The sequence below is a fragment of the Coccinella septempunctata genome, chromosome 3 (genome assembly GCF_907165205.1).
Source record: "Coccinella septempunctata chromosome 3, icCocSept1.1, whole genome shotgun sequence".
NCBI lineage: Eukaryota > Metazoa > Arthropoda > Insecta > Coleoptera > Coccinellidae > Coccinella > Coccinella septempunctata.
In genome coordinates, this window is record NC_058191.1 from 39,785,784 (window position 1) to 39,805,059 (window position 19,276).

The 19,276-nt window shown below is 35.8% G+C and overlaps 1 protein-coding gene across 1 annotated transcript in view; it reads left to right on the forward strand.

Annotated features, from left to right (window-relative positions):
• Positions 1–1,967: 1,967 nt before the first annotated feature.
• Positions 1,968–19,276, forward strand: part of LOC123309177 (disheveled-associated activator of morphogenesis 1) — a 62,690-nt gene continuing 45,381 nt past the window's right edge. The window contains exons 1-2 of the mRNA XM_044892148.1: positions 1,968–2,175; positions 12,750–12,780. The gene's annotated coding sequence lies outside the window, so the exon portion shown is untranslated. The remainder of the gene's footprint in view (positions 2,176–12,749; positions 12,781–19,276) is intronic.

The window sequence follows — 19,276 nt, forward strand, 5'->3', positions numbered from 1 at the left end:
CGTGGCAAAGGGCATTGTAAATGCATCCCCTTTAGCCAGGGTAGTACTCCAATAAAGTCTGAGCTAGAAATAAAGAATGAGAGAAGTTTGGGAAGGATCTGGAAAATTTCAACGACATTTCGACAATGGTTCATCAAAATAGAAACACTTAAATGTTTTTTTAAGTGAGGTTCATCAGGATTTGTATTGATCGAAAATTAATCATTGTCCTCGAATCAATTCTTCTATGAATTTCAAACAGTAATATCGAATAGAATCCATTCGATTTGGTCAATGAAGTGGTCGGGCTTTGAGGAACAAATAACCTCCAATTTGAATAAATGAATAAGATTTCAATTACAACTGACGATAAAAGTTGTGAATGGAAGATCGAATAGTGACTGTCGTTCATCTGCTTGAAATGCTTGAAATAGTTCAACTCTTGCTCCAAGGAACAAAAGACACTGAATAATTTTCAAAAATTGAAATACTGACTCAGTTGATATTGGTTCCAAGTTTGAGGTCAAAAAAGTAAATCAAATTTACGCAATAAATTAAAAGAAAGAAGATGTCCACCGAAATTGTGAAAATCGAAAAATTGGAGTATCGAGCCATCATCAAGTACCTGTATTCAAAAGGGTTAAGAGGTAAGCAGATTTACGAAGATATGCTTAATACCCTTGGTGATCAATGTCCTTCGTATGCGACCTTGAAAAATTGGCCTGCAAGCTTCAAAAGAGGTAAATTTTTCATTGAAGATGATGACCGATCGGGAAGGCCAGTTTCTGTGTCAGTCCCCGAAAATATCGATGCAGTTCATGACATGATTTTATCAGACCGTCGAATTGGCCTAAAACGGATATCTGAAGCACTGAATATTTCATACGAACGCGTTCGTCATATAGTTCACGTCAATTTGAACATGAGAAAAATTGCTGCAAAATAGATACCCGAATGTCTGAATGTTGACCAAAAGCGTGCAAGGGTAGAAGCATTGCGTTCGATCTGTGCTCGATTTGAAAAAAGATGTAGACTTCTTAAACCGAATTGTTACTATGGATGAGACTTGGGTACATTTCAACGATCCAGAAACAAGGCAACAATCGATAGAATGGCGACACCCTAGTTCTCCAAGACCTAAGTCGTGTCCAAAATTCTGCTGGAAAAGTTCTTGCTTCAGTTTTTTGGGATTGCCATGGAGTAATCATGATTGATTTTTTGGATAAAGGTAGAACAATAACCGGAGATTATTATTCGACATTATTGATTACTCTTCGGGAAAAAATTGAAGAGAAAAGACGCGGAAAGCTATCCCAGGGTGTTTTGTTTTTGCAGGACAACGCCCCTGCACACAAATCTCATGTTGCCATGCAAAAAATTGGTGATTTAGGGTTTGAATTACTAGAATACCCCCCTTATTCACCAGATTTGGCTCCATCCGACTATCATCTCTTTCCCCAACTGAAAAAACGTTTAAAAGGTCGTAAATTCTCTTCCAACGAGGAGGCAATAAAAGCTGGTGAGGTCTGGTTTGCAGAGCAAGAAGAAACATTTTTTTTTAAAGGTCTAGAGACGTTGCAGGTTCGCTGTAATAAATGTATCCAATTAAGAGGAGAATATGTTGAGTAATAAAATATTTTGACATTGAAATTTTGTTTGGTTCTATAGTAGGCTAAGAATTTTTCAATATATTCTCGAATACCCTGTGTTCCTCTAGTAGTATCAACTTTTGTCTAAAAGTTTAGCTTGAATTAAATACAGACTGAAAAACCCCATATATCACCATTAGAGGATCGAATCATCCCCCATTTCACCCTACGCCGGCACTGTGAGGGCCTGAAGGGTCTGCGCCAAGCCCATATTCCACAGCCGGCTGTCTACAGGGATACCCATAACCTCATAAGGCACATGTCATGAGCCAGACGGGGTATTGTCGTCATCGTCCAACTGATACTGAGGATTGTGGACTGTTATTCAATACTCAACCTCTGTGCCAGGAGCCGGGAACCAAATAGTGCAATTTCATCGCATGTGTTAATTATTTCGAGATAGTTTTGCGGTCGCAGTTTCCGGGCATGTGGGATATATCGCGAAACGTTCTGAAGGCTTGTGAGGACTTGGGGTGACACTAGGTTCTTCGAGGATCGAGATTTTGGATGTTGTTTTTTCGGGAGCCTAGATGTAACTGAGGAAATTGTGAGTTTTTCTTCTGATTGTGATTGAATGTACCCTACAAAAATAGTGAAAATGTGAAATCAGTGGCTAAATTATATTTATCGATGGAAATGAATGAATTTTCCCGATTTTTCCTGATTATTTCGAACTAAACCCACTTGGTATACTTTACGAAGTAATTAATTTGATGATCCTCGAAAGGAATCTCATTTTCGGACAGGAAAAAACTGCTTCAACCCTACGAATAATTTTTTGGGTCCTACGAAGTACGAAATGACGTTTAAAATTTTTTTTTCTCTCCAATTTCGCATGAAACCCTTGTGGGAATCAATGAGAGAAGTGAATCTTCAATTTGCCTCATTATTCACAATAATTGTAAACTTATGATTTCATAAATTGTGCACATAATAATAATTTATTCTGATAAAACTATTTTACTAACACGCGGAGATTGAATGATATAATTTCCACACCGAATTGTAGTTTCAAGTCAGGATGAACTTCACCTTTGACCAAAAATTTCACATGAATAAACCATTAACAGGACAACTGGCGCGTATTTGTGTCTGTTCATCTTAATACATTGGTATTTATTGGTACCTTAAGACATTTACAATGTATAGGACAAGTCAAATGAAAAATAGAAAAATCAATTTTTAAGAACTTATTTCACGATGACATTAATCGAAAATCCTGTAGTAAACTTTTCGTATTAATTCACTCAAACATAAAATTCTCAAATGCCACCACTTTTTTGGGTCTCCCAATAGAGGGAAATTCTTTGTCATCCTCTTTATTCACAATCTTTCAGATTGTGGAAATACTCAGCTGAAATATAAGTCGTTTAGATTCAGATGAAACATATTAAAATTCTCTTACATGGAATATGTTCCCTACCGTCTGACGTATTGTAGATTTTAGAATATCAGGGTATAACTATTTGAATCAGCAGACCTGAATTCTAAATAGAACTCCCTGAAACCCTGTCTCTTTTTTCAATCACTTTCGGCATTTTCGTAATAAAAATTCATATTAGTTTTGGCAACGGCGTTGTGACATTAACGACATTTCATTAGTGCCAACCTTACTCCTTTCTAGTTACAAGAACTTGAGAAAATTATTTCATGGCCAACCGACTCCTAAAATAAATGTGAAAGGAGTATATGCAGCTATTATTCCAGAAAAATTTCAGTTCATTCAGCTGGCAGACACCCTAGCAAAACCATCTTCGAATTCTGTTTATTTTTCTGCTCATTATATTCAATGAACAACCGATTATAGGTTTGGCTCAATCTTAAGCTAGCATGCTAGAAGGGTGGGAGATAAAATATGAATTTAAAGTGATTTATTAGTATTAAATCGAGAACCATCCTCCAAAGGTCATCACAACAAGTCATTTCCATTTGAATTTGAGATATCAATAATGAAAATTCGACTTCGTTTAAGTATACAAGGTGATTCATTGGTGAATGGGCGGAAGTTAAGGGTAGATAAAGGAAACGGAGGTGAGTCAGGAAAACCTATATTTAAAAGGTCTATATCGCTTCATAATCAACTTACAGAGTGTTGTGTCGATTTTTTCTATCACCCATAACTTCCGAACCACCCTATATATTTTGATGATATTTGATGAGTTTATTTTCCGCAATACCTATATTATACTGACATAGCAATTGAATTCTCTTCCAGGGCTGGGCTAGAAAAAATTGATGAATAATGTTCAAGCCTAGAAAAACACCTTTTTTATCAAAAATCCTCAAAATCGATTGAATATTCTGAAAAAGCAGAAAGAAGTAAGGGACACAAGGTACTTCGCAAGCGATTTTAATACTCGATAAACCTAGACGTATCTGAATATTCAGACAACATAATAACCAAAATTAAATTTTTTTTTCCATTGGACATTTATTAATTTTACCCATTCAACTGAATTTTTTGTATCAAAATAGCATGAGGAAGATCGCGAAATACCTTGTTCCCTTCAGTTTTTTCTCCTTTTCTCGATTATCATATCAAATAAAAGGAATCTTGATATACCTACCCTATCATCAAAATATATAGAGTGTTTAGAAAGTTATCGGTAATTGAAGCAATTGGCAAAATTAATAAAACACTGTGTGTCTTGATTATGAAGAGATATAGACCCTTTAAATATAAGTTATGCTGACTCAGCTCAGTGTCCTTTACCTACCCTTAGTTCACGCCCATTTACCAATGAATCACCTTGTATAATGTTATTTGTTTCGAGCTTGCAAATCAACGTTTTTCGCGACAATTTTGAAGTCTTGTTCCGAGCTTTATTGCGTTAAGGGTTCATCCTTGAAAACAATGAAATGAAATTAACTAGCCAGCCCACTCTGCTACCAGAGAACTCAAATTTTCATTTCTCAAGCGCACACGAAGATGTAAAAACACACCGAGTTCAACGATACCATTCGCATTCCAACCCAAAGCTAAAACGAAAAAAATATCCACTGAGGTCACAACATCTGCACAAACATCATAAATTCACCACTCAAGATCAAGGTCGAGTCAAATCCATAACGCTCAACAATTCCACGCTTTCAGAAAAAGACTGTTAATTAGCTGTGGTGATCCTACATTAATCGTTGGATTAATTGTTTATCGATCCATTTGCACTGGACTATCTTCCCTATTTACAAACAAATATTAATATCAAAACACTCATGTTTACCATGTAACCTGCATAATATATCTCCTGAATTATTCATGAAAAAATTAATATGATATAACTCCTATTGAGGTTGAGGTGCTCTTCGCAGTTTAAATTCGGGAAGTCAAATTATCATAAGAATGATTCACGAGTGTCTTGTATGAGTATCTATTGTCACACCTTCTAGCGCTATCTGTGATGCTTAAAATTGGGTGGGATTTGGTTGTTTATCCTAAAGGTGGGTCATTATTTTTTGTTGTGATAGCCGAGTTTTGAATTATTCATATGGGTCGTTCCAAAAAAAAAAAACAGAGGGCGTAGCCAAGCTGCATGATTATCAGTCACCCCATGGCAAGATCATTGATACCAAAAACCAAGGTCGACAAACAAAATTCAGAGGTTTGCGATTCAATATTGCCAATGCAAGTTCACCTGAATTCGTTTGTAACAGGAGTTCAAATCTGAACAAATGGAAGGCTAGTAGCAGTTTCAGGATATTTTTGCTTAACGAAGGAATGAATCTTCAATCGTTGTGACTGGATTTTGGGGAATCCGATAAGCTTGTTTTTTCCTCATCATTATCGGTATAAAGAGGAAGTTATGAAACAATCAAGGATTACGCACTTGACTTTGAGTTTCCTAGACCAAATGGCTTCATTTTCTTATCGTCGTATTGACTGATACTTCCCGTGTGAATTTTGTATTGGTCTTTGTTTCTTCTATCTGAATTACGCTTTTTATCGCTCTTGCACCGGTTCGGCTTTGAGATGAAGGTTTGAATGCACCAGAAATTTCATCTGCATTTTATCTTCACCAGCAAAAAACACAATTACCAAGCTATCAATTTTTCTCCAGAATATTCACTCCTGTTTTCATATTGGAGTTAGTCTGACAACAGTGATGAATTTTCCAGAGTACCTAAGTGAGTGATAGTGGAATTTCGTTGCAGGAATCTCAAGATTGTTTCATCAACTGTTGGCATGCAGTTTTCATTTATGGAAATGAAAATTAGAAGATGCAAGACGATCTAAAATCATAGCTCATAACAATTACTGTGTTTTAATTTCTTATTGAAATTCAGTTCATAACGATTTGAATTATTAATCCTTCTATGATCCATTTGAAGTTTTTTTTGATCAGCAAGTTCGTTTCAAATCTAGGTTCACCAATTGAGGAAATGAGGATTGAAACAATTAATTATTAATTCTATGCATCTGTCGATTGTTGAATGGTTTATTGTATAAAAACTAGAGGTGTGGGGAATAAAGAAGTTATGTGACCTTGAAATATTATAGCGTATATGTTTCTTCTGGAGTTTTTCAATCAATAAACATCAGCAAGAAAAGAATTCTTCGAATAACTCACACCCACAACTTTATTAATTATTATAATTTGGCCGAATACGGAACTATATCATACAGGGCGAGCAGAAATTGATTGGTGATTTGCTGGATTTACACTACGTAGGTATTGTTTATTTTATAACATCGAAATTATGAAGAGAGCTGAAGTCAGGAACTGGCTGGCCCATATTAAACATTTCGTGAATTGTACAGGGTGATTCTTTGACTCTTACGAATATTTTACCAGTAGATTCTCGAGGTAAAAAGAAACACTTTTTTCCTCTACCATTTTTCCCGATACGGCCCTGATAAAAAGATATAGCCAGTTGAAGTTTTCATAATGAGCTATGCCACCCCTAAAGAAACAAAATTCCCTGCAGAATAACAAGCTGAAACTATGGCATGGATCTTTTAAACAGAGTTAAACAGAGCCAAAGTACCCAATTTCTCGAATATCGCAGATGTTTTTTATTTTTGACGACAAATTAACCTAAAACGGCGCATTATGAGAGAAAATATGAGGAAACTATATTCCGAAATTCGTTAAATTCGATAAAACCGTTTGTGAGACAGAACTAAAAATAACATTCTTTTTATGGTTTTTCAACAGCCTGTATCTTTTAAACCGAACCGATTCGGAAACAATTATAAAGGAAAAAAGTGTTTCTTTTGATCTCAAGAGTCTACTGTTAAAATATTTGTACAAGTCAAAGACTCACCCTGTATATTGAAACCCGTATGGAAAAAAGAAAAAGTTTAACGGCATAAACCAGAACAAATATAGCACAATTCAGCACAGAAAAAATATCGAAGAGTGCTGGACAACTCCACAAACATGAGTGGCAGAATTTTGAGCCAATTTAGGTGGAGTAGAAGACGTCCTTCGTTAATCACCCCGTGTAATCAACGAAAATGCGCTCCTGAGGGCACGTTTTCACCAGTAGGAAGAAGTCAAACCTCATCTACCTCCTCATCCTTTCCAATCAATGTCACATAACTCTCGACACCCCTGCAATCGAATCATCCCAGCATGCCGTGCCGTTTATCTCCATAAAAACTATTTAGATGAGCATCCCCCAGCCACCAGATCGAGATTGCAGCCGCCTTTGTACGTTTGCTTTATCGATCTACCCTTGTTCGTGATGTGGAGGACGCGGAAGAAAATTCTCGCATCTGGAAGTCGCCGATTCCAGACCAGTCTGCAAAGAATTCCTATTGAGTCAGGAAAACTCCCCTGCTCGTGAAACGGGGATGATGTGGATTCACCCCTCCGGGCAAACCGATATTACATGACGGAAACCCGAATATTGCTGCGGTGTTGTCGGCTCTAAAATCAACACTTTGAATCGCGAGAATGCAGCAGTTTTTACTCGAAAGCAACTGGAATTCTGATATACAGGGTGAGTCTCTGACTCACAAATATTTTAACAGTAGATTATTCAGGTCAAGAGAAACACTTTTTTCCTATACCATTTTTTCCGAATAAGCTCGGTTCAAAAGATACAGGCTGTTGAAAAATCATAAAAAAATGTTGTTTTTAGTTCTATCTCACAAACGGTTTTATCAAATGAAATTATTTTCGGGTTTTTTAATCTTTTGATGAATCTTTTTCGAACACAAGATATTACCCACGTCTTCCAGTTTTCTCATTATGATCATTACTTACCATAAAAATACCAAAAATTCAAAGGAACTAACTCTTGAAACTGAGTTTTATGCTATCAAATGAATATTTGAGCATTTTGTGAAATAAAAGTATTGTTCATATTTTTTCGTATAATGCGCCGTTTTCCAGTGATTTGATTTTCAAAAATAAAAATAACAACTGTGATATTCGGAAAATTGGGTACTTTGTCCGAATGCAACTCTGTTTAAAAGATCCACAGATGTGTAGGATCATAGCTTAGCTTGTTATTCTGAAGGGAATGTTATTTCTGTAGGGGTGATAAAGCTCTTTATGAAAATTTAAAATTTCTTTCTTTTTATCAGGGCCGAAACGGAAAAAAAGGTATAGGAAAAAAGTGTTTCTTTTGACCTCCACAATCTACTGTTAAAATATTTCTGTGACTCAAAGACACCCTGTAGAAGAAATGCTATTATATGATGATCGTTATAGCTCATTATGCTTGAAATTAACTAGTTCTCAATTCAATCAATATATATAGATATATAGATATCGAGGCAAATCGGAAATGCTAAGCTATATTTCTAGGGATTATAGAACATCAAGAAATATGTGGACTTTGTCTAATGATCTTATGCCCGAAATCACTTGTTAAGGGCGATATAACCCTCAAAAAGGTCCAAAAATAATCGGTTATACTATCACATAGTATATATTCGAAATAATACATTTATAGCCATGTGTAGTTTATGGCATATTTTTTATTCACCGTGAAATATACTGCTCAACAATTGATAAGAATCACGTATAAATTTCTCTCTATTATTTACTGTTGATCATTTCAGTTCAACGTGAATCCAAAGGTTATAATCCCCAAAGGCTGATTAAAATTGGCAACGCTGTCTAGACTGGACAATGGCAGCCAAATTAATACCCCCGCTTGGGTGAAACTGAGCAAGGGTCAGTACGAATTTAATTAATGCAAAGCTCACTGCGAAAACTTGCAACTGATTGGAATTATCACGGAAATCATATCGCGTTTTGTTTGAAACTCCACAACCCTCGACAGTGTCACTGTATACCTCTCCGTTGAAAGGTTTCTACAGCGAACTTTAGATGAGCTGATGTTTGGACCGATACTCTGGTAATTCATCCGTTTATGTGTAAAATAAACTAAGGCTTGAGGCAAAAAATGCTTGAGGTCTTGGTGTTGCTGCATGGATATAGATGTCAACAATGATGTCTGCCCGATGGTTCATTGGTCAGAAATCACCCAGTATAAACGAATGCAAATACCTTGGATGCCACATAAAACGAACAAACCAGGGCTGAATAGATCGAGACAAAAAATTACTAAAGACTGTCAAAATTGGAAAATGTCTACACCCATATGGACCCTCTGTTGAATTAAACTCTAAAGTTTGCTCCAGACTTTCAGTGGAGTTGGGTTCAGCATTGCTTGAGTGACTTTTTCTTGAGTACCATGTGCCAAAATCTTACCTGGTGTCCTTCCATTTGTTTTCCATAGGACAACCCAAATCAACAGATTGCTCTAAGAGTTCCTTCCTAGTGAATGGCTTGTTCATCTGAAGGATTAGTTATTTATATGCCTGTGCAAAAAAATATTAATGTCATTACAATTATTATCCATATTCTGTATTAGGAATTGGCACATCGTGCACTACATTTTTTCAACAAGTTATATGGATAGAACAATGCGGAATCAATCTTTCAACCAATGGGCAATAATGATACCTTCTTCAGATTGACCCTGATTTCAATAGATCAATTTTCGATTTCCACATTAGACTATTCTCATTTTAAACGTTACGCACAAGAATAAAGGAGCGGCATTGAATATTCACTCCCACAAAGAATCTCAAGAGTACCCAACAAGGTACAAATCAATCAAGTCAAGGTAACAAGGATTGCATCTAATTGGATCATTTAAAATCTCTGATGTACGCTTCCTTCTTTCGACCTGACATAAGAATACTTCAAGTCGTGTTTACCGTCACCTGCGATTCTTGCACTGACTCATAAATGCGTTACGAAGAGATTAAATATAAAATATTGGCCTACTTATCTTCGCCAGTGAAATAAATCTATTGTTGTACATGCCCAACCTTCGACGCTACTGTCTCACGTTTTAATGGCTCGTTTCGGAAGAAAGGAAAGTCAGGTGCGTGATCATTAAAGTTCTTGATTTGCATTCATCCATTTAGGGGAGTGAATAACGATTGATGTACTTGAATACCTGCATTGATCAAAATTCAAGATATATTTAATAATATATGGAAGGAAATAAAAAACTACCACATAGTAGAGAAATGAAAAAATAATGATTCTTCCTTCTGTTACAAACACTTTGAAATCATCGTTTATGAAGATAATATAAGATCATTAAAACAAACGCCTCTCCAAAGAAGATTCCACTTTCTACTAGTCAATAATTGTCATAAGGACCATATTTTGTGTGTGTGTAATATTCAAACATTGTATGTACCTTAATATAGCCAAAAGTGAGTTTTTTCTCGAATGTCCACCTCGTTTTCCGAACGATCTATATGTGAATTTGGCAAAATATGAATATCATTTGGAGTTATCATTCCAGACATCTCATTAAAGGTATATCTACTCAATTTCACCAATGGACAATGCTCTGGTTTCAGCTTTCTTTCACCTCCTTTGTCGCCAATAAGGGGATACTTTTTTTTATTCAACTCGTGTTGAATATCAACGAGTCTCATTATTATAATTTATTCCCGATTTGAACAAGGGCAGTGTATCATCTTCAATGTTTACATCCGGTTGATTGGATTTCATTTCCGTGATCAAATCTGAAACCTATCTTAGTGCCAACACGTACGATAAGAAGTGTTATAGGTCAATATCAAGGTTGTACATAGATAACTTTCATTCGTTTTACATTTTATTTGAATGTACGTGAGGATTGGTATCTGTCTGATTGCTTATACAGCTTTTCTAGGAAGAAGTCTGAAATAAGAAGTGTGAATTAGGTTGAAAGCTTCTTCGAGAAATTTAGAGATGCCTGCAAAAACACTGACCAATATTTGATTCTGTTGAAATATTTTTGTCGAACTCCATGTGTTTATTTCCTGATTATCTTCGAAAAATTGGTGGTTAATTAACAACTTTAAAACACGTTTTGTGTATCGTTTGAGAACTCCCTTTCAAAATTACATAGCACGTGTTATGCAAATTTAAATTAAAAGTTTTCAGAGATAGTTGAATATCTATTGGATATCTTCGGTATTAGGAAGTTCTCATACTAACTGCGGGTTTCCTCTGCCAAGAATTCTCCTAGGTTGAAAATTAGATAACAATTTTCGCCTACAGGCACGGAGAGAAATTCCTCGAGGAGTATCTTAAATTTGATTACATACTGCGAAAGTCGATCATCAGGTTTGATCGAATTTGGTTTCACTTTCGGCGTCCGCAAACTGAAATATTTAAAACGTTTTCTTTTTTCACTCTCGCTCGGATTAAAAAATTTTATGGCAGGGAATCAGAGTTCCAGCAATTCCTGAAGTAGCAATTTTATAAAACGATGCAGTAAGAATGAAAGAAACTTGTTTTGAGGACATTTACTTTACCCACCCCCTACATTTGGCCATATTATATGAGGATAAATTGAAAAATTCTTAGCCTACTATAGAACCAAACAAAATTTTACTCAACTTATTCTCCTCAAATTCATTACAGCGAAACTGTAACGTCTTTAGATCTTTCAAAAAAAATGTTTCTTTTTGCTCTACAAACCAGACCTCCACAGCTTTTATTACCTCCTCGTTTTAAGAAAATTAACGACCTTTTAAACTTTTTTTCAGTTGAGGAAAGAGATAATAGTCGGATGGAGCCAAATCTGGCGAATAAGGGGAGTGTTCAAGTAATTTAAACCCTAAATCACGTTTTTTTTGCATGGCAACATGAGATTTGTTTGCAGAGGCGTTGTCCTGCAAAAACAAAACACCTTTGAATAGCTTTCCGCGTCATTTCTCTTCAATTTTTTCCCATAGAGTGGTCAGTAATGTCATATAGTAATCCCCAGTCATTGTTCTACCCTTATCCAAAAAAATTAATCATGATTACTTCATGGAAATCCCAAAAAACTGAAGCAAGAACTTTTCCAGCAGATTTTTGGAGATGAAAATTCATAAATCTTGCAAAACCAGAGTTTCTGGATCGTAGAAGTGTACCAAAGTCTCCCATAGTAACAATTCCGTTTAAGAAGTCTACATCGTTTTCAAATCGAGTACAGATCGAACGCGATGCTTCTACCCTTGCACGCTTTTGGTCAACATTCAAACATTTGGGGATCCATTTTGCAGTAATTTTTCTCATGTCCAAATTGGCTTGAACTATATGATGAACGCGTTCGTATGAAATATTCAGTGCTTCATCAGATATCCGTTTTAGCCCAAATCGACGGTCTGATGAAATCATGTCATGAACTGTATCGATATTTTCGATAACTGACACAGAAACTGGCCTTCCCGATCGGTCATCATCTTCAATAGAAAATTTACCTTTTTTGAAGCTTGCAGTCCAATTTTTCACGGTCGCATACGAAGGACATTGATCACCAAGGGTATTAAGCATATTTTCGGAAATCTGCTTACCTCTTAACCCTTTTAAATACAGGTACTTAATGAAGGCTCGATACTCCAATTTGTCGATTTTCACAATTTCGGTGGACATCTTCTTTCATTTAATTTATTGCGTAACTCTGGTTCAATTTTCTGACATCAAACTTCACACTGACACTTCTAATGAGTTATCGTTCGTTGCTATGGTAACGCAATATTTTTTTCTATGCATGGAACTGGACTAGTCTAACTATAGATATCAATACATCCTCGTACGTAAATATTATAATAATTTAGAGATAATAACAGTATTACCTCCAATTCAATGAAATCTTTTTTTGCAGATTCAAACTGACTTCTACAACCGCCAAACTGGTGAGTACACAGTTAATATTCTAAAATTTTTAATCCCATAAGAATGTGATACGTTCAATATGTTCTCTGCACTATCTGAAATAAAGATTGTATGTATTCCATACTAATTTTCGCAAAAAAGACATTAGGTTGCAAAAGAGCTATTAAAATTAATCGAAAATGTCGTCATAAAAATAGATTCGATTCAACACATCAATAGATGTGAATGTTGAGAAATTAAAAGAGTGGGTATTTTGTAATAATGAACGCATTAAGAATCTTTCTAATCGATAGTATCTTTTCATCACAATGATTGAAGGTAATGAAAATGAATAATGACTAGTTCTCACATATCGAATTGGAACTGAGTCCTATAGGTACATTAGCAGCAGAAGCTATATGTGCTATTTTTCTTATTACTCTACTTTCATGGCGTCACAATTGGAGGCAAATCCAAGAAATTTGGTGTATCCATTGATATCTGGTCTAAAGAAAGATACTTAGTGCTTACTAAACAAATTATTATAAAATTGGGTTGATATTTTTTTTCCTTGTTTTTTTTTTTATTACATTTGACTGAATGTATGAATGCATTTTACAATTTTCATTACTTAACCTATCTAGTAGTTGAATGTCTTGATAATATCTCGATATATTATTTCGTTTTCACGAAATCAATATTTGAAAACGAAATTTTTCTTGTCCCTATTCTGGACTTCTAGTCGATCTTGAGAGGTCATGATTCAGATTTCAGACAGACACCAAGGCACCAAAACCGCTCCTTCTGCAATAAAATCATAATTGAAAAACACTTCGCGTATTTTACTGCGGCACTTCTGAACGCTGTTCAACGTTAGCCTAGATAACGTTTCTGTGGTTTGTTTTTGTGGGACTCACGTACTTCTGCTTTCGTCTAGCTCATTATTAGCTCCCAAATGGAGTGTGCATTTCAATTGGAGATCCTTGTATACAGGGTGTCCCAGTTAACCCAAATTTTTCATTCGATTTCGACGAATGTTTCGTGCATCCCTTGAAGAAAGGCTCTGAATTGATTTTGGACAAGTAAACACTTTTTTTGAGTTCCACAACAAGTTCCTATAGTGATTTACCCATAAAATGCACGAAATTGTATTTTATCTTTCTATGTAACCTCTTTCTGTGGATGTATTGAAAAATTCTTAGCCTACTATAGAACCAAACAAAATTTCAACGTCAAAATGTTTTATTACCTAACATATTCTCCTCTTTATTGGATACATTCATTACAGCGAACCTGAAACGTCTCTAGACCTTTCAAAAAAAATGTTTCTTCTTGCTTTGCGAACCAGACCTCCACAGCTTTTATTACCTCCTCGTTGGAAGAAAATTTACGACCTTATAAACTTTTTTCCAGTTGAGGAAAGAGATGATAGTCGGATGGAGTCAAATCTGGTGAATAAGGGAGGTGTTCTAGTAATTCAAACCCTAAACCACGAATTTTTTGCATGGCAACATGAGATTTGTGTGCAGGGGCGTTGCCCTGCAAAAACAAAACACCTTTGGGTAGCTTTCCGCGTCTTTTCTCTTTAATTTTTTTCCGTAGAGTGGTCAGTAATGTCGAATAGCAATCTCCGGTTATTGTTCCACCCTTATCCAAATATTAATCATGATTACTCCATGGCAATCTCAAAATACTGAAGCAAGAACTCTTTCAGCACATTTTTGGACACGAAGCTTCTTAGGTCTTGGAGATCCAGAGTGTCGCCATTCCATCGATTGTTGCTTTGTTTCTGGATCGTAGAAATGTACCCAAGTCTCATCCATAGTGCACGTCAAAAGTTGGCCTCTTGAAATCTGAAACGGTCATTAAATTCACGAATAGATTTAATTGGAATCAGTGAACGTCTGCTCCCTCAATAAACATTGATTAGATAGAATTAACACGAAGGACACAATTTTCCTTTTCGGTTTCTACTGGCTCGCCCTCAGATTGCCAATAAAATTATACCGTACATTTTATTTCTTCCATGGCATTCGGCACCATAAAATCGATTAGAATGTGTTGAAGGTAGAATGGGACATAAAATAAATCACAGGCTCTCAGTTGAATTTAAATGACCCTCTATTTACCGAATTTCTCTGTAACACTTGCGCGAGGTAGTTTATCACTCGGTGTTGTAGATGTGAGATAAGACGTTGAAACAGTTTCTCTGGATACGAAAGTCCAAAATGGAAAAGATTTCATTTTTCTTCAGGATTGTTATCGTCAAGAATGAACAAAACGATTGTATGATTGACTGAGTGTCGTACGAAGGCGTAGAAGGGCCACATAATATTTTAAAAATATTTTTCCTTAAATTCCGACTTTGAAGTCGGAATTTAGTTAAATTCCGAGTTCAAAGTCGGAATTTAACAAAATTCCGAGTTCAAAGTCGGAATTTAACTAAATTCCGAGTTCAAAGTCGGAATTTACTAAATTACGAGTTCAAAGTCGGAATTTACTAAATTCCGACTTCAAACTCGGAATTTTATTCAGTTCCGAACTTCTACGGGGTGTTCTACGACGACGTAGATTTGTTCCTGAATTACAGTTTGCTTTTCTACAAATATTCAAATTCATATAATACAAGGTGTTCCCACATTTATGATGAATGAATAATTATGTATACAGGGTGTACATTATTATTTGAGTTTTCTTCTATGAGAGGTCATAACAATGATATGACCTTTTACAGACATGACATGACATGAATATTTTTTTAGACATAACTGTTTTTTAGGTATAGTTCGAATATTTTATGAAAAAATTTCCTTCCCATATGTACTCGTGAGGCTATCTCAATGGACACGAAATCAGTACACCCCGAGGTACACCCGGCGTGCTTTGATGTTTCTTACATTAAGAGGTCATTACAACGGTGAGAAAACCTCAAATAGGCAGCTCTATGACGTATTGGTTAATTTCCAAATATAATGAGATATTCATGAGAGGATTCAGATTTCACGAAATAAACACGTTGTTCTTTAATAAATATTGAACTTCATGTATTTTATTGGAGATAATTGTCATTAGGTCCATGTTTTTGAATAATTATGAAATTATAGTCGTAGACAGGTAGAGGTAAGGTGGGGCACAACCTCCCCCACCCCCCTCTGTATATATGGAGAAATAATCTATGTCGTCGTAGAACCACACCCTGTGCATCTAGCCTGTATCGGTTTCGAAGTAGATAAAATTCCGACTTCAAAGTCGGAATTTAGTAAAATTCCGACTTTGAACTCGGAATTTAGTTAAATTCCGACTTTGAACTCGGAATTTTGTTAAATTCCGACTTTGAACTCGGAATTTTGTTAAATTCCGACTTTGAACTCGGAATTTAACTAAATTCCGACTTTGAAGTCGGAATTTAAAGAAAAATATTTTTAAAATATTATGTGGCCCTTCTACGCCTTCGTAGTGTCGTACAACAAAAAGGCACTAAAATTGTTCTTTAAATACGGTAAAATAAATGGTTGTTCCGTGCATAGATTTGAACCAAATTTCGTGGGGATCGAAAATAACTTCTGACAGCAGGTTCAAATGAACGGTTGTTAGGTAGTTGACCCTGACCTTGACCCTGTCGATGCCTGTTTTATTGGTGTTTATTGAGTGTTTTTACTATCTTCAATGTTTCACACCTCACATCTTTTCTATACCCCTTGGCAATTTAACACATACACAAACGCTGCTAAAACTTACTTTTATAATCCATTTTAGCACAATTGAAACATAAATCTCACCGCTTTTGCATGTTTGCACACTGCTCAATAGTAATTGGTAAAACTTTATTACCGTCGTGAAGTCATTCGTTCGTATAGCTTTTGACAGGGAAAGTAGTCCAAGATACGTTGAATCTCTTAAACGTGGTGTTTATGATGATTAATTAGCAGTTTATGTACTTAATTAGTAACTTGGTACTTGCACTTTTACGAGATTGAGTGAAAAGTATTCATATCCGAGTCTAGATACGGGTTAAGGTCTCTGTATGTGTAGAAGAGGTTTAGCTTTCTCAGCGGGATTTATTAGATTAGGGCAACCAGCAATAAAGGTTGTCCGTTATTGGGTTTACGAGGATATATCGAAAAATTCTTAGCTTACTATAGAACCAAACAAAATTTCAATGTCAAAATATTTTATTACTCAACATATTCTCCTCTTAATTGGATACATTCATTACAGCGAACTTGCAACGTCTCTAGACCTTTCAAAAAAAATGTTTCTTCTTGCTCTGCAAACCACACCTACACAGCTTTCATTACCTACCCGTTGGAAGAAAATTTACGACCTTTTAAACTTTTTTTCAGTTGAGGAAAGAGATGATAGTTGGACGGAGCCAAATCTGGTGAATAAGGGGGTGTTCTAGAAATTCAAACCCTAAATCACGAATTTTTTGCATGGTAACATGAGATTTGTGTGCAGTGGCGTTGTCCTGCAAAAACAAAACACTTTTGGATAGCCTTCCGCGTCTTTTCTCTTTAATTTTTTTCCGTAGAGTGGTCAGTAATGTCGAATAGTAAATTTCGGTTATTGTTCCACCCTTATCCAAAAAATTGAACATGATTACTCCATGGCAATCACAAAAAAATGAAGCAAGAACTTTTCCAGCCGATTTTTGGACATGAAACTTCTTAGGTCTTGGAGAACCAGAGTGTCGCCATTCCATCGATTGTTGCTTTTTTTTGGATCGTAGAAATGTACCCAAGTCTCATCCATAGTAACAATTCGGTTTAAGAAGTCTATATAGTTTTCAAATCGAGCACAGATCGAACGCGATTCTTCTACACTTGCACGCTTCTGGTCAACATTCAAACATTTGGGGATACATTTTGCAGCAATTTTCCTCATGTCCAAATGGACGTGAACTATATGATGAACGCGTTCGTATGAAATATTCAGTGCTTCAGATGTCAGTTTTAGCCCAATTCGACGGTCTGATAAAATAATGTCATGAATTGCATGGATATTTTCGGGAACTGACACAGAAACTTATCTTCCCGATCAGTTACATCTTCAATGGAAAATTTACCTCTTTTGAAGCTTGCAGTCCAATTTTTCACGGTGGCATATGAAGGACATTGATGACCAACGGTATTAAGCATATCTTCGTAAATCTGCTTACCTCTTAACCCTTTTAAATACAGATACTTGATGATGGCTCGATACTCCAATTTTTCGATTTTCACAATTTCGGTGGACATCTTCTTTTTTTTAATTTATTGTGTAACTCTGGTTAACTTTTTTGACCTCAAACTTCATACTAACACTTCTAATGAGTTATTGTTCGTTGCTATGGTAATGCAATATTCTTTCTATGCATGGAACTGGTCTAGGCTAACTAGATATCAATACATCCTCGTATCTCTGCGTAAAATGTCGGCGATGAACCATTCACAGTTGATGCAAAAGCCATAATCATGAATTCGGTATGGCACTTTCTAAGTAGTGATTGTAACTATTTTTTCATATGCAATTGTAAAGGTATTTCTTAGTGTTCGGTAGATAACAAAGGCCTCTATTTTGTGACCTTTATTCGGGAAAAAAATAAATAAAAAACATCAGAAAACTTCTTATTGAGAACCCTCCACAATTCGTCTCCTGATTTTTTATATCATCAGGGTATTATCGATAGTGTAGCACTCCTTAAGGAATCAGTTCCCTCAAGATATCGATATCACTGACATTTGAACCGTTGCGAAAGTTTTGTACCAACGTATTTAACATTTATCCGACAAAAAGTTGCACCCACATAGCCCATCTAGCGTTTCGCAAAGTTGCCCGGCTCTACGATGTTGTTCTTGCCAGTAGAGAAACAAGTAAAAGTGGAAAAGATGGTGATCTCAAGTTCGGTACTCAAGGTGAGCTATCGGGATCTAGGAAAAGGATACCGTTGTTTGTGATAACTGCAAAACGGTGTTATGAATATTTTTGCATAATTTCGTAGTTGACAGATTGTATATAGATTTGTTTATGTCGCGTTTCGCATTGTATTGCGACTGGTTTTGAGATTTTTGCAACTGTTCACGATGAGATGTTGCGATTTTTTTATGGTTCATCGTTTCAGAAACTCGAAACCGAAAAATGCATATGTAGAGTCATTCGGGGCAACTGTGCGCACTTTTGCCTTTCAAGCCATACCCTGTTTCAAATGTTGAAGCTAGAAAAATTAAAACATATTCATAAGATAGAGAATTTTCTAATCTACAAGAAAACATCAAAAAGCAAACAAACAAAAACGTTTTCTTTCCGCAAAAAAGAATTTAATAGAGAAAGTCGGAGTGCGTTCACATGCCCCGTATTGCGGGTAAGTGTGCGCACCCTCACGGGGTAAGTGAACGCAGTGCTTAGTGAACCACACAATCAAAACAAATTACAAAATAATGTCATCAAAATGTTACAATATTAGAGAAATCCTGTTTATTGTCAATACAGAAGCGCCTTTTTACAAGCAGTGCATTATTGTTCGTGCCACAATTCTTGGTGAACACAACACTTGATACA